The sequence below is a fragment of the Salmo salar genome, chromosome ssa03 (assembly GCF_905237065.1).
Source record: "Salmo salar chromosome ssa03, Ssal_v3.1, whole genome shotgun sequence".
NCBI lineage: Eukaryota > Metazoa > Chordata > Actinopteri > Salmoniformes > Salmonidae > Salmo > Salmo salar.
The window spans coordinates 77,076,584-77,092,053 of NC_059444.1; positions in this window are offsets into that span (position 1 = coordinate 77,076,584).

Here is a 15,470-nt window from a genome sequence, read left to right on the forward strand (position 1 = left end):
TGCCGTCATCATTGCTTTGCACAAAAAGGGCTCCACAGGCAAGGATATTGCTGCCAGTAAGATTGCACCTAAATCAACCATTTATCGGATCATCAAGAACTTCAAGGAGAGCGGTTCAATTGTTGTGAAGAAGGCTTCAGGGCGCCCAAGAAAGTCCAGCAAGCACCAGGACCGTCTCCTAAAGTTGATTCAGCTGCGGGATCGGGGCACCACCAGTACAGAGCTTGCTCAGGATGGCAGCAAGCAGGTGTGAGTGCATCTGCACGCACACTGAGGCGAAGACTTTTGGAGGATGGCCTGGTGTCAAGAAGGGCAGCAAAGAAGCCACTTCTCTCCAGGAAAAACATCAGGGACAGACTGATATTCTGCAAAAGGTACAGGGATTGGACTGCTGAGGACTGGGATAAAGTCATTTTCTCTGATGAATCCCCTTTCCGATTGTTTGGGGCATCCGGAAAAAAGCTTGTCCGGAGAAGACAAGGTGAGCGCTACCATCAGTCATGTGTCATGCTAACAGTAAAGCATCCTGAGACCATTCATGTGTGGGGTTGCTTCTCAGCCAAAGGAGTGGGCTCACTCACAATTTTGCCTAAGAACACAGTCATGAATAAAGAATGGTACCAACACATCCTCCGAGAGCAACTTCTCCCAACCATCCAGGAACAGTTTGGTGATGAACAATGCCTTTTCCAGCATGATGGAGCACCTTGCCAGAAGGCAAAAGTGATAACTAAGTGGCTCGGGGAACAAAACATCGATATTTTGGGTCCATGGCCAGGAAACTCCCCAGACCTTAATCCCATTGAGAACTTATGGTCAATCCTCAAGAGGCGGTTGGACAACCAAAAACCCACAAATTCTGACAAACTACAAGCATTGATTATGCAAGAATGGGCTGCCATCAGTCAGGATGTGGTCCAGAAGTTAATTGACAGCATGCCAGGGCAGATTGCAGAGGTCTTGAAAAAGAAGGGTCAACACTGCAAATATTGACTCTTTGCATCAACTTCATGTAATTGTCAATAAAAGCCTTTGACACTTATGAAATGCTTGTAAATATACTTCAGTATTCCATAGCAACATCTGACAAAAACATCTAAAGACACTGAGGCAGCAGACTTTGTGAAAATGTATATTTGTGTCATTCTCAAAACTTTTGGCCATGACTGTACATAGGGAGGCACACTATTCGGCGCATGTGACAAATATATATATTTTTTATTTGAGTAGTTATTTATTTCTCCTAATTTGCATGTAGGTAACAGTGAACACACTCAATGTACATCTTGTTTAGAGTGGCCCAAGGTGTCAGTGATGTTCTATGTCCCTCAAATTCAAATTCTCCCTCTGTCCACCCTCCCCCTCTTTCTCTCTCTTTCTCACTTTCTCTCATCGCTCTCTATTTGAACCCTTCTCCCTCCCCATCTCACTCTCCCCCATCCCTCTATCTCTCTCTCTAATTGGCCATGGCGGCTTTGTAGATGTAACCAATAACAGCTCCCTGTCAGAGTTTCAATTAAAAAGTGGTATGGTGATATTGAAAAGGGATTAGCCCACAGATTGTTTTTGCTTGGGTTGACATTAGCTCAGTGGAATCCAATAATAACTGTCTGGAGTGTGTTTGGGGGGAGAGGAGGGGAGAGAAAACGATATTAGCTTCAATTTAACGCTACTATATTAAACTCAATACCGAAATTACACAGATGGCTTATTATCATTTTGGAAGCGGAAGAGGGAGTGCCTACTCTATACAATGCATTCAGCTGGTAATTGCATCTCACACTTGACAATAAGGCAGAGCCTATGTGAGGTAACACATACTTCAGATAACACAGTGACTGTTCATTTGCCTGGACCCACCTATTGGTTTATAAATATATATCACTGAAGCGTTACAGATTGCACAATAAAAAAAATTAAATGGTAAGGGCCTCCCGGGTGGCTCAGTGGTCTAAGGCTCAGTGGTCTAAGGCACTGCATCGCAGTGCTTGAGGCATCACCACAGACCTGTGTTCGATTCCAGGATGTGCGTCGGAGTCCCGGCCGTGACCCGGAGTCCCATAGGGAGGCACACAATTGGCCCAGCGTTGTCTGGTTTAGGGGAGGGTTTTGCCGGGGGGGCTTTACTTGGCTCATCGCACTCTAAGGACTCCTTGTGGCGAGCCGGGCGCCTGCAGGCTGACTTTGGTTGTCAGTTGAACAGTGTTTCCCCCTGGTGCAGCTGGCTTCCGGGTAATTCGGGCAGGTGTTAAGAAGCGCGGTTTAGCGGGTCATGTTTTGGAGGACGCATGACTCGACCTTTGCCTCTCCAGAGCCCGTTGGTGAGTTGTAGCGATGAGATTGGATCGCAATTGGATATCACGAAATTGGGGATAAAAAGGGGGTAAAATACAAAAAACATTTAACGGTAATTTCCGATTGAGCTGACATATGCAGTGTTTACCGTTGACTTTAAATTTCAATCACGCTATAATGCTGGACTTCCGCGATACATATTGAATATAGCCCTTAAAAAAGAATATACGTTTATTGTTTCAAGCGGAAATGCATTTTCTGCCCACACACAGTCAGCAGCACTGACTCCATCCAGCACCCCTGGATGGAAAGCATTTGTTGGGGGTTAAGTGCCTTGCTCAAAGGCACAACAGCAGCGATGGTACATGGGATCAGAGACCAGCAGCTGCCTCTTCAGCTCCATTCCTCTCTAACCTCTAGGCTACCTTGCCACTGTAGGGGCTCACTGTGGACAGAAACATAGATTGAGCAGTGCAGCTTTAATGATTCTTACAGTGTGCTGGCTAACATACATTTAGAACGTTCTGTTCAGTTCCGTGTGAACGCTACACCGAGGCCATTACCAGCCAGCTCAGTGCTCTAACCACAAGTTCAGTTGAGGAAAGTTTCTGTGAGACTCGTTGCTCCCTAAAATCACATATTTAGGAGGTCTAAGTTAGTGGAGCGTTGGTTTTAGAATGTTCTCTGGTAGAGCAGTATCGACGTGTGGTCTGGGATGTTTACCTACCAGGCTCTGTGTGAGATAGATCTATTTTTCTATTCAGTGGCATCTCTGCATGCCTGCAGACAATGACATTAGCAGCACAGCAGACACTGTGTGTGTGTGTGTGTGTGTGTGTGTGTGTGTGTGTGTGTGTGTGTGTGTGTGTGTGTGTGTGTGTGTGTGTGTGTGTGTGTGTGTGTGTGTGTGTGTGTGTGTGTGTGTGTGTGTGTGTGGGTGTGTCTGTGTGGGTGTGTCTGTGTGGGTGTGTCTGTGTGAGTGTGTCTGTGTGGGTGTGTCTGTGTGGGTGTGGGCGTGTCTGTGTGGGTGTGTCGATGCTCATGGCGTTATCGCTTTCCTCAAAAACACACACAAGGCCTCTTTCCACCCACAGAATGGTGTCTGCTGTGTTGCTTTTGTCATTGTCTGCAGGCATGCAGAGATGCCATTGAATAGAAAAATAGATCTATCTCAGAAAAGAGAGGGCAAAACAGATAGGATGAGGGTGAAGGCATGGAGGAATGCTTGCAGAGAGAGAGAGGGATAAAGAGAGACAGACACAATGGGAGAGAGAGAGAGATAGGGAGAGAGAGACAGGAAGAGGCAGAGAGAGGGATAAAGAGAGACAGACAATGGGAGAGAGAGAGAGATAGGGAGAGAGAGAGAGAGATAGGGAGAGAGAGAGATAGGGAGAGAGAGACAGGAAGAGGCAGAGAGAGGGATAAAGAGAGACAGACACAATTGGAGAGAGAGAGAGAGAGAGAGAGAGAGATAGGGAGATAGGGAGAGAGAGAGAGAGAGGGATAAAGAGAGACAGACACAATGGGAGAGAGAGAGAGATAGGGAGAGAGAGAGATAGGGAGAGAGAGAGATAGAGAGAGAGAGGGGGGTGAAGAGAGACAGACACAATGGGAGAGAGAGAGATAGGAAGAGAGAGAGATAGGGAGAGAGAGAGAGAGAGAGGGATAAAGAGAGACAGACACAATGGGAGAGAGAGAGATATGGAGAGAGAGAGATAGGGAGAGAGAGAGAGAGAGAGAGAGAGAGAGAGAGAGAGAGAGAGAGAGAGGGATAAAGAGAGACAGACAATGGGAGAGAGATAGGGAGAGAGAGAGAGACAGGAAGAGGCAGAGAGAGGGATAAAGAGAGACAGACAATGGGAGAGAGAGAGAGATAGGGAGAGAGAGACAGGAAGAGGCAGAGAGAGGGATAAAGAGAGACAGACAATGGGAGAGAGAGAGAGATAGGGAGAGAGAGACAGGAAGAGGCAGAGAGAGGGATAAAGAGAGACAGACAATGGGAGAGAGAGAGAGATAGGGAGAGAGAGACAGGAAGAGGCAGAGAGAGGGATAAAGAGAGACAGACAATGGGAGAGAGATAGGGAGAGAGAGACAGGAAGAGAGAGTTAGAGCTGATGTCGCATTGCTGCACTAGGCACACTTGGGGGGTGGGATGACAAATAGCCTTTATTTAGCCTGGAACATATGCTGTAGATCCACAGGAAGTGGATACAGGAAGACCGCACCTTTTGCACAGGATGTGTCCATGCACCTAATTCAACACTACACCTCCTGCCTTGAAACACACAGGGCGGAGGCAAGGTAGAAAATGCATGGATTTATTCATGAAGTGATCTGTAGGTGAGATGAGAGGTTCTGTTGTGGGAATAGGTAGGAAAGGGGTTTTAAGATTGCAGTGGTTTACTGATGTGAATCTCAAACCCTACGTATCGGTAGCTTGGCCTTGGTTTTTCGGCCACACACACACACGCCCAAACATCCATCGTCTCCTTCCATCCTCCCCCTCTCTCTTCCTGAGTGTGTCAGTGGTATAGTAGACAGATCTAACAGGGAGGTTTAGCTTCCCCAGCATTACCTCTTTTACCTGGGTTGAATTATTTAGATGGAAGCCGTTTGAGTTTGAATACTGACGATTCCTCTTCACGCTTTGAGAGGACCCCTGTGTAGAGTGGGCTTTAGTTACACTACAGGGGTGTACAGGGCAAGTCTGTGTGTGTGTGCGTGTGTGTGTATGTGTGTGTGTGTGTGTGTGTGTGCGTGCGTGCGTTGTCGCCTCACAGAGCCCATGAATGGAGAGATAACAGCATTAGAATCAGAGCTATAATCCTTCTGATGTCTCTCTGCTTTGATGTTTGTGAGGAAGGAGAGGAAAATAGGTGAAGAGAGGTTTTAATAGGGGAAAGAGAGGGAGAGGGCAGAAAGGATGGAGGGAGAAACAGATAGAGGGAGCAATTAATGCTTTGAGAGGCGGAAAAGATGGACAGGGGGGAGGGAGGGAGAGAGAGAGAGAGAGAGAGAGAGAGAGAGAGAGAGAGAGATGGAGATAGGTAGCCTTGCCTTGGACACTGATATCTCAGCACATGTGGAGTACAGAAATTCTTCATGCCCACATAATATCGTTTCCTAGGAGTTTTTTAGTGCTTGGTACAACTTTACATTTTCAGGATATTTCAGTATATCAAGGTGTTCAGAGGTTGAATACAGAATAGTGTCTAGTACTAGTATAAGCTTTAGTACTGGAATAAATGGCCCATTGGTACTGGAATAAATGGCCCATTGACCGTAGTTTGTCTGAGCTGTTTATCATCAAGACGTCACTTTAAAAGCTCAGCGCACCATCAATTCAGTGTTTTATACTGTATCACCGCATCCTATGACACTATCACGCTACATTTCTGACCAACTGACTAAAACTCAGACAAGCCTCCCTATTGCAGAGATGAAATGATAAAGATCTTTACACTCCAGATAAAGGAATATAGATTGAGAGAACAGCAGAGATAGAGTTCTGTCTGCTTCGGATCTCTGCTTGTTCTACACTGACCGGATCAGTGGGCAGACCCCAATGTGTTAGCAGGCCTGTGTAGGGAGGAGAGGGATATGGAGGTGAATTTGACTCTGTGTCACCGGGGTAATAACACACCACAGAGAGGCAGGTGGTGGAATGTACTACACACCGGAGGGGAAAAGGGTTCAGTGGATAAAGGGGTGTATCTCAACAGTCTGGTGTCTTGCTCTACTTGTCTCCATCTCCTCTGACAGTGTTCTGAAGAAACATGATAGGTAGGCTGTACATTAGATCAGTATCGTAATATGGTAATACCTCCACCTTGCCCTCTGATTGGCTAGATGGAATTTTGTTTTGTCCAATCATTTTAGATATCCACAAGTTTATAGGGGCTAAGGGGTCAATTTGGGTCTGAATGTAGTCTGTAAATGCCTTCATTCCACTACAGATTTAAGACTTTTGATAATTCCTGCATTTCTGGTCACTCAATGCAAAGTTAAAGTGAGGGAACCTGTGATTTTGTTCTTTGGTTTGTTGTAGTTGGTTGAGTGTATGACTGGACTGATAAAAGTAGGATGTGGGAGGTACTTATTTCCTGCATTTTGAGTTCCAGATTTATTTATTTTTTTAAATGTCTGTGTTCAAAGAGTCTATGAATATATAAATACATAATATGCACCTTTAATTTATTTTGTAAGACTTTGTCCAAAAAAAAGGCTTGACTGCTTTATTTTACTGGTTCAGTTCATGTTGAAACCCGCAAAATTGTGTAATAATGGAAAAATGTAGACAGAGAAAAACTTGTATTTATTTATTATTAAGCTGTAATTTATTGTAAATAGAGAGAGTGGTGGCAATAACAATGTAGTGACTTGATTTCCACATAGATTGAATGGAAATTAGAGACGGATGTTTCCACAGACCATTGCCTCATCTCCCGTTGTACATTTGCCACAGTTCCTGGCAAAGAAGATTTCATTGTAAAAGGTATTGTATGAAATAAAAGTTTAAGATATGGAGATTATTCATGAGAAAAAAAACATATCAATGTGATGCGGTGTTTACTGCTAGATGCAATAACAGACTGATTTCCCACAAACCCAATTTAACTTCAATCACATACACTGGTGATACTATGCTCAAAAAATGGAAAACCAATGAGATTCTCTTAATGGTCCAGTTCTCATTCAACCCTAGTAGCATTGAGTGTTTTTACAACTGCAGTGTGTGTGTGTGCGCGCGTGTGCATGTGCGCGTGTGCGTGTCCCTCCCTGACATTACTACACAAGTGAATTCCCTCAGTCTATTCAATTTACAAGAGGCTGAAATATGTAGTTCTGCGACCAACCCTGCTCTGTGCTCCTGTGGGGATACATTTGATGTTGTCTGTGGGACTCCGTGTTTCGGCCCTGTTCTGTGGCAGATGTTCTGTCTCCCACACACGGGAGGAAGTCAGTCAACTAAACCGACAGTAATAACCGTCCGTTTAGGGTTTTCTGCTGCTTAATGTCAGCTTTATTGAAGCTGAAGTGATTCAGCAACAACAAGGACCATTTAGTTCTCTCCCTTCCAACACCTCTGTGTTTCAATCAACGCCTCTGTGTTTCAACCAACGCATCTGTGTTTCAACCAACGCCTCTGTGTTTCAACCAACGCCTCTGTGTTTCAACCAACACCTCTGTGTTTCAACCAACACCTCTGTGTTCAGTCAACACCTCTGTTTCAATGAACACCTCTGTGTTTCAATCAACACCTCTGTGTTTCAACCAACACCTCTGTGTTTCAATCAACACCTCTGTCTGTGCTCCATGCAGGTTCATGTCAGAGTACTGTCTCAGAATGGTAGAACAGGTACTCTAGAAGGCCTGGATTATAGGACAGCTATTGTGGAGGTCCTAAAAGACCTGTTGCATTTGGAGGGTTAATATCAGGTGTTGACAGAATCCACTGTCTTTTCCATCTCAGTTCACATCAGTGCAGATGTCAGTACTCATTCTTATACAATAGCATGAACTTTACCCCCCGAACACACATACATTCCCCTCTCTGCTGCATTACTGCATGAAAAACTGCTCAGTCTGAGGCTTGAGATATCACAGAGGCTAGACTGCAGTACTGACCCTCCATGCCAGACCTCTCTTTGTCTCTCTCTGCCCAGACCATGAGTGGTTCATTTGTTTTCACATTACCCCCCATTTTATTCTCTCTGCCATACCTGGACTCCCTCACTTTGTTGATTTCCCCTGCATATATGTCTGCTCCTCTGTGTTGTTCCCTGTAGTAGCATTGTTTGTCGTGTCATGTTTATGTCCAGACGCTGTCCCTGGCTCATTTTATGTCCGTCTGTTTTAAATGGTTCACTCCCTGTACCTGCTTCTCATCTCATGCATTGACCATAAAAATGTTGAAGTTTTAAAGGGGGGAGGAGGAGGGGAGAACAGAAAGACATTGTCAAATATTTGATTCTCTTTTTCATATGATAATACAAAATCTTTTTTCAAATAATTTCAAAAACGAGATCACATGTTATTTGTCACGTGCTTCGTAAACAACAAGTGTAGACCAACAGTGAAATACTTACCAATGCAGTTACTAAACAATTTCCCAACAATGCAGAGAGAAGATGAGCTAAAAAATAAAATAAACATTTTGCCGTGACTTATGCCATGTTAATGATATCTGAGTGAGACTGACTAACAGTCTCACTCTCACTCTCACTTATTACTATTAGGGCCCCCTTCCGCCCGGGGGCCCTAAGCGACCGCTTATGTCGTTTATGCCTGGAGCTGGCCCTGGTGACTGATCTCTGCTCCAGGATGAGAAGATCAATGGAGGCTATTGGAGCCCTGATCCAAAAGAGGCTAGCTGGTTCTCCACCCCATAGCGCCTCTTCCACCTCCTGCTAGACTTCCACCCCATAGCGCCTCTTCCACCTCCTGCTAGACCTCCACCCCATAGCGCCTCTTCCTCCTCCTGCTTCCCACCTAGACCTCCCACCCTTTTACTTTGTTACTGGGTACAGTGTATTAATGCCTGGTGGTGTTTGTGTGTGCATGCGTTCATTTATGCATGTGTGTGTAACATCCCTCACCCAGTCTTCACTCAAAGCACAGGTTGACGTGTGTTTTCTGCAGATGTATTGCTCATGCAGACAGCAGCAGCCTGCTAGACCAGGGGAAAGGTCTGAGAGGATGTGTGTGTGTGTGTGTGTGTGTGTGTGTGTGTGTGTGTGTGTGTGTGTGTGTGTGTGTGTGTGTGTGTGTGTGTGTGTGTGTGTGTGTGTGTGTGTGTGTGTGTGTGTGTGTGTGTGTGTGTGTGTGTGTGTGTGTGTGTGTGTGTGTGTGTGTGTGTGCGCAAGGCACTTAACCCTAATTGCTTGCTCCTGTAAGTCCCTCTGGATAAGACTGTCTGCTAAATGACTAAAATAGGAATATAGGTTCTAGAGGAACACTGTGAGATATGATTAGACATCGAGGTGGAATCACACCTCAATGTGTATATCATCAACCATTTTCCATAGCTATGCAATGACCTGTTATGCTTGGCCTAACCATGGAATATGTGCACGTGTATATGTATGTGTTTTACATGTAACGTTCTGCTCAGCAGTGACTTACAGTACCACCGCCCCAGCCTTCTAGGTAAACTGATCTGCTCTTTGAAAACTCATCCTGGTATTGTGTCAAGCTGCACTACTGTTCAGCGTTTATTTCCCTGGTGCTTTGATGTCCGTCGTAATTCTTTATCCTGTTATCTTGTTATGCTGTTGCATTCCGCCAAGCAACGCCAACCTCCCTTGGGTGCGCTAATGTTCTCTCTCATCCTCAATCTATAGGAAAAATAAAACCCATGTTTTTTGTTTGAACTGGGACAGGGAATTTCCAGTGACCATAATGATGAGCCGTCTAGTTAATCAGATCATGAATAATGCATGAGATGGAAGTGTGTCGCCTGTGTGATCAAGATTGCATCGCAGCACAGTTCCTGGGAGGAGAGGAGGTTGCGAGAGAAAGACATGTGTGGGAAGAGTGTAGAGCACGTGAAAAACATTACTTTATTTAAAAAAAATATTGAGCCTTTATTTAACTAGGCAAGTCAGCCTGAGCACCGTCATTGACAATCATAAACACTTTCGACCCGGTCTCCTCTAAAATATATCCCATTACTTTGCTAGAAAGTCTGTTCAAGTTTTAGTCATCGTAAATTATATAACATCATAGAGGAACATTGTTGATATTATATAGTGTGAGATATGATTAAACATCCACATAGAATCACACCTAAAAGCACTTTGAATAACCCCTAATTATTGATTGGTGCTTAGCTAACACCAGCATGAATGTGTTGCATATTGAATATCAAACCTTACCTCTAATGGTTTGGTGTTTAACTTAACCTCTAATGGTTTGGTGTTTAATCTATCCTCTAATGGTTTGGTGTTTAACCTAACCTCTAATGGTTTGGTGTTTAATCTAAACTCTCATGGTTTGGTGTTTAATCTAACCTCTAATGGTTTGGTGTTTAATCTAACCTCTAATGGTTTGGTGTTTAACCTAACCTCTAATGGTTTGGTGTGTAACCTAACCTCTAATGGTTTGGTGTTTAACCTAACCTCTAATGGTTTGGTGTGTAACCTAACCTCTAATGGTTTGGTGTGTAACCTAACCTCTAATGGTTTGGTGTTTAATCTAACCTCTAATGGTTTGGTGTTTAACCTAACCTCTAATGGTTTGGTGTTTAATTTAACCTCTAATGGTTTGGTGTTTAACCTAACCTCTCATGGTTTGGTGTTTAATCTAACCTCTAATGGTTTGGTGTTTAACCTAACCTCTAATGGTTTGGTGTGTAACCTAACCTCTAATGGTTTGGTGTTTAATCTAACCTCTAATGGTTTGGTGTGTAACCTAACCTCTAATGGTTTGGTGTTTAATCTAACCTCTAATGGTTTGGTGTGTAACCTAACCTCTAATGGTTTGGTGTTTAATCTAACCTCTAGTGGTTTGATGTGTAACCTAATGCAGAGGTAGGCAAGATTCAGCCGCAGGTAGATTTTGGTTGGAGTGGGTGGTCGGGGTCCAGAAAATAATTATAATAATTTGCACACTGCAAATTGACCACAACTAAGCCCAAAAAGAGTTTGTATTTGAAAATAACAATAATTTCATACCTTGATTGCATTGAGACACAAGCTCATATCTCTTCTTTTAATTTGTGGGAATACTTGGAAACAGATTTTCTAAATTATATATATATATTTATGATGAATTACGGGTGATTTTACAGTCTTTTTGACCAAAAACTAAAATCCCCCAAAACATTGGGGGTCCAAAAACAAATCATTTGGGACAGTTGTGGCTCGAGGCTGCCTGTTACCGACCCCTGCTTTAATGGTTTGATCGAAGAATCTCATATCAATATTGACTAATTGGATTGTCCTGATATCAATCAGTGACCACCAGAAGTGATAGGTGATCAATAGCCATGACCCTGGATGGGATCATCGATCCTGATTCACAGCTAAGAGAATCATGGTTATATTCCATCAATCAAGCACTTGTAATGAGAAGACTGTGAGGGTATGGACAGTAGGCTATTCATAAATTGTCTGGTTTCGACTTCTGCATATAACATTGTTTATTACACTGCAGTGTTGTCATTCAAAAAGTGATGTGAAGCATTCCATGGCTAGTGTTAAAAACAGGTGCATGGGCAGTATTTATAAATGATCTGGTTATGACTTTTGGTTGAATATCACAGACATCCTCTGATCCTTACAAAAATACTAGGTAAGCATGGAAGTAGAGCAGTGACACTTGCAACTTCATTTCGATAACACTTTACTACTCTGCTCCTACCTGCAGTGAGGTGTGGTAATTTGGACACATAACTCCAGATATGCTGCAGTGAATTTAGTTTGGGATAACTTTTTCTGTCAGCACCGCACTTAACTGACCCAGTGGGCTTAACAATGTGCATTCTTTCTTAGTTATTGTCCACTTATCCTTCTGTCTGAGAGAATGAGAGGGAGACTAGTGTTTGTGCTATTTTTATTTTACCGTCATGTTTGGGTTTTTGCATCAGCTGGTTGTTATGGTACAGATTATGGGAGGTCAGTTTGAGGGGTTGCCATGGAGACAGTGTTCCCTGCGCTGGCGGAGTATGATTCGGTAGCTCCTTGGTGTGTCAGTAGCCTCTCTGGTGAGGTGAAATAGATTTCACCTGAATAACACATCCAACCATTTACACATAAACCCAGCTAGGCCTCCCTGCCTGAGAGCAGGCAGTTCAACCCATCATTCCCTCTCCACTCCCCTCTTGTTTTTTTCCCATCTCTCTAATCTCTGTGATTTAAAAAAAATGACATGCAAGGCATTCAGTTTGTGTTTCTGAAGTATTTGCTTATCATTTTTATCTATCTCTCTGTATCCTAGTCATCCCCCTCTTTCTGCATTACTCCTTTTCCTCTTCATCTCACTCCATCCCTCTCTCTTCTCTCCTGATGGGGTGGGTGGAAGTGAGGACATCCTCTCTCCATTTGTTTCTCCATATCCCTCGCTCCTCTCCCTTTGCTTTTTGAGAGTGATGTAGGCAGTCATCCTTTCATTGTCAGTCCTGAATTCTCTCATCCAACTCTCATTCTCTCAAATGTCTCTCTCCCTTCTCTTCACCCCTTTCATTCCTATTATCACTCTTTCATTTATTCTCTCCATCCCTCTCTCTCCTGTGCTCTGTGAGAGGAGTGGAGGCGGCATGAGGGAGGATGTCATCCTGAGCATCAAGCCCACGACGAGGCTTTGAAGCTGGGTTGGACTCCACTCACTTGCTGCCTCTCCTCCCTCTCTGCCTCCGCAGCTCCTGGCTCTGGAGCTATGGCTAGGCAGGCAGGACTGCAAACGCAGAAAAAACACACACAGAGAGAAAGAAAGCGAATGAAAAAAGAAAGAGGGAGGGAGGAGAGAGAAACAGAGAGCTGCTGGGCTTTTACTCAGAGCCTGTGTGGGGCCTGATTCCTGTGGAGGGGCCATCTGCTTAGAGGGAAGGAGGGAAGGAGAAAGAGAGAGGGGGGGGGGCAGCAGTAGTAACAGTACCACACACACTCTTATCTAACCTCTGCAACCAGTCTCCTCTGTAACCAGTCTCCTCTGCAGCCAGTCTCCCCTACAACCAGTCTCCCCTACAACCAGTCTCCTCTGTAACCAGTCTCCTCTGCAGCCAGTCTCCCCTACAACCAGTCTCCACTACAACCAGTCTCCACTGTAACCAGTCTCCCCTGCAACCAGTCTCCCCTGTAACCAGTCTCCCCTGTAACCAGTCTCCTCTGTAACCAGTCTCCTCTGCAGCCAGTCTCCCCTACAACCAGTCTCCCCTGTAACCAGTCTCCTCTGCAACCAGTCTCCCCTACAACCAGTCTCCCCTGTAACCAGTCTCCTCTGCAACCAGTCTCCCCTGCAACCAGTCTCCTCTGTAACCAGTCTCCTCTGTAACCAGTCTCCTCTGTAACCAGTCTCCCCTGCAGCCAGTCTCCTCTGCAACCAGTCTCCCCTGCAACCAGTTTCCTCTGCAACCAGTCTCCCCTGCAACCAGTTTCCTCTGTAACCAGTCTCCCCTGCAACCAGTCTCCTCTGTAACCAGTCTCCTCTGCTGTGTTACTATGACAGAGGTACAGTACAGTAAACATCACCTACAGCCTCTTACCATCACCTGGTGTCCTGAGGACTCTCTCTGCTGCTCCAAGTCTCACTCCACCATTATGTTACAGTACTAATGGTATTAAGTGGTAATAACGAAGGTGATAATGCCCATTTGTGTGTGTGTGTGTGTGTGAGAGACTGAGAGGGTGTACTTTCATGCTCTATCCACCATGCGTTACAGTACTAAGTGTGAAGGAGTAAGTCTTTCACTACAAGGACATTGTTTTAATTGTGTCTATTGCTTATTTATTGGATAAAACAAAATGTATGCAGAATCCCTATCATGTTAACCATTCATTATTCCATGCAATATTATAGCTACAATGTCAATTGCACCTCTTCCGTGTTAACCGGTTATGTAGCTCCTGATTCGCTAGTTAATTGAGTAGCTGTTTCAACACAGGTTTGGTCCCTCAGACCTAATTATTGAAGGAACCGCTTTTTAACAGAGGGTGTGTTATAGTTTGAGAGATTATTGTGTATGTGTATGGTGAGCCAATTTTAGCCATCCATTTTGTCCTTTTTACCTGGTTTATCCTGCCTTTTTACAATAAATTAAGCATTATGGAACATCTTACCTGTCAGTCGGTTTTAAAAGCCTTTTATGTGCAAGAGTAGGCCAGCTGTTTCACAGGCACAAGTGATAATGAGAGTGATAATGATATGTGATAATGGGTAGTAGCCTCAGACAAAATGTAATACATGACTCTAGAGGAGAGTCCTCTGGCCTCACTACTAGATGACTGGCAGGTGACATAGTAGGTGTGTGTGTGTGTGTGTGTGTGTGATGGAGTCAGGGTCATTAGACAGTCGAGTGACAACGCATTACTGCTTTTACTGTCACTTGATGAATGGCCCTCTGATACAATCTATGGACGGCTCTCCCACTCAACCTTCACCTGTACACTACTGACTATGTGTGTGCATGTGACAGGGAGAGAGGGAGGGAAGGAGGGGAAAGAGGGAAGGCAGAGAGTGATGACCATCCATCCCCATTATCCTTTTTCACTCAAGTTATTTATGCCTCACATCCGGCTGACTCTCTCTCCATCTGTTTTTCTATCGCTCCCTGTCATTTTCACTTGTTCATGACTGTCCCCTCTCCCTCTTTCTCTGTTCTTTCATTCTGCCCCTCTCCCTGAGGAAATACCAGGGTCCAAATGACATGCAGAAAGGTTGAGGTGGGAGAAATACCAGGGTCCTAATAACATGCAGAAAGGTTAAGGTGGGAGAAATACCAGGCTATTGACATACAGTAGTGTGTGTGTGACACTGGTCAAATGTCAGTGATCTTATTCTCAATGCTCCAGTGTGTGTGTAAATGACTGTGTGACACTCACTAGCACAGACACACACACTCCACTCTCATGCTCTGGCACATCTAAAGCCTTTGGGGTGAAAGTGACACAGCGCAGACAGTTGCACACTGACCCCTGCTGCAAATATTGGGTAATACAACCAGCACAAACACAACCACTTCAAACAGGAGTTGCATTGGAGCCTCTGGGCTGGTAAAACTCCTGTGACATCACATTTACATGTAGGCTGTTTTACAACAGCAATGCAATTTGGTCCTTTACTTTTTTCTGGAGAACAGTGATCTGACCACTAAAACAGAATTTAAATACTATTTACTCATACTCTGCCGAGGTTAAAGCATAGCAGTGAAACAAGTTGAAAGAGATACTGACGTTCCATTCCAAACTGCAGCACACCTGCTCTCATCACCACTTCTACTGTGCTGCAGCAGGGGAGAGTCAGCCAAAGCTTTTACCTCTGTGGACCAGGGCCAATGTAGTAGGGCCAGACTTCAGAACCTGTATGGGAGATTTACCAAGACATTTCAGTCTTCAAATTTACAACCTTGGCCTGGAGTCAATCCAAGCCACATCTGCAGTGTTTACCTAGAATACAATGCCTTTAAAAGGCGCATTGCATAAACCATGGTTTATGAACTGATACAAAAAACACTTGAT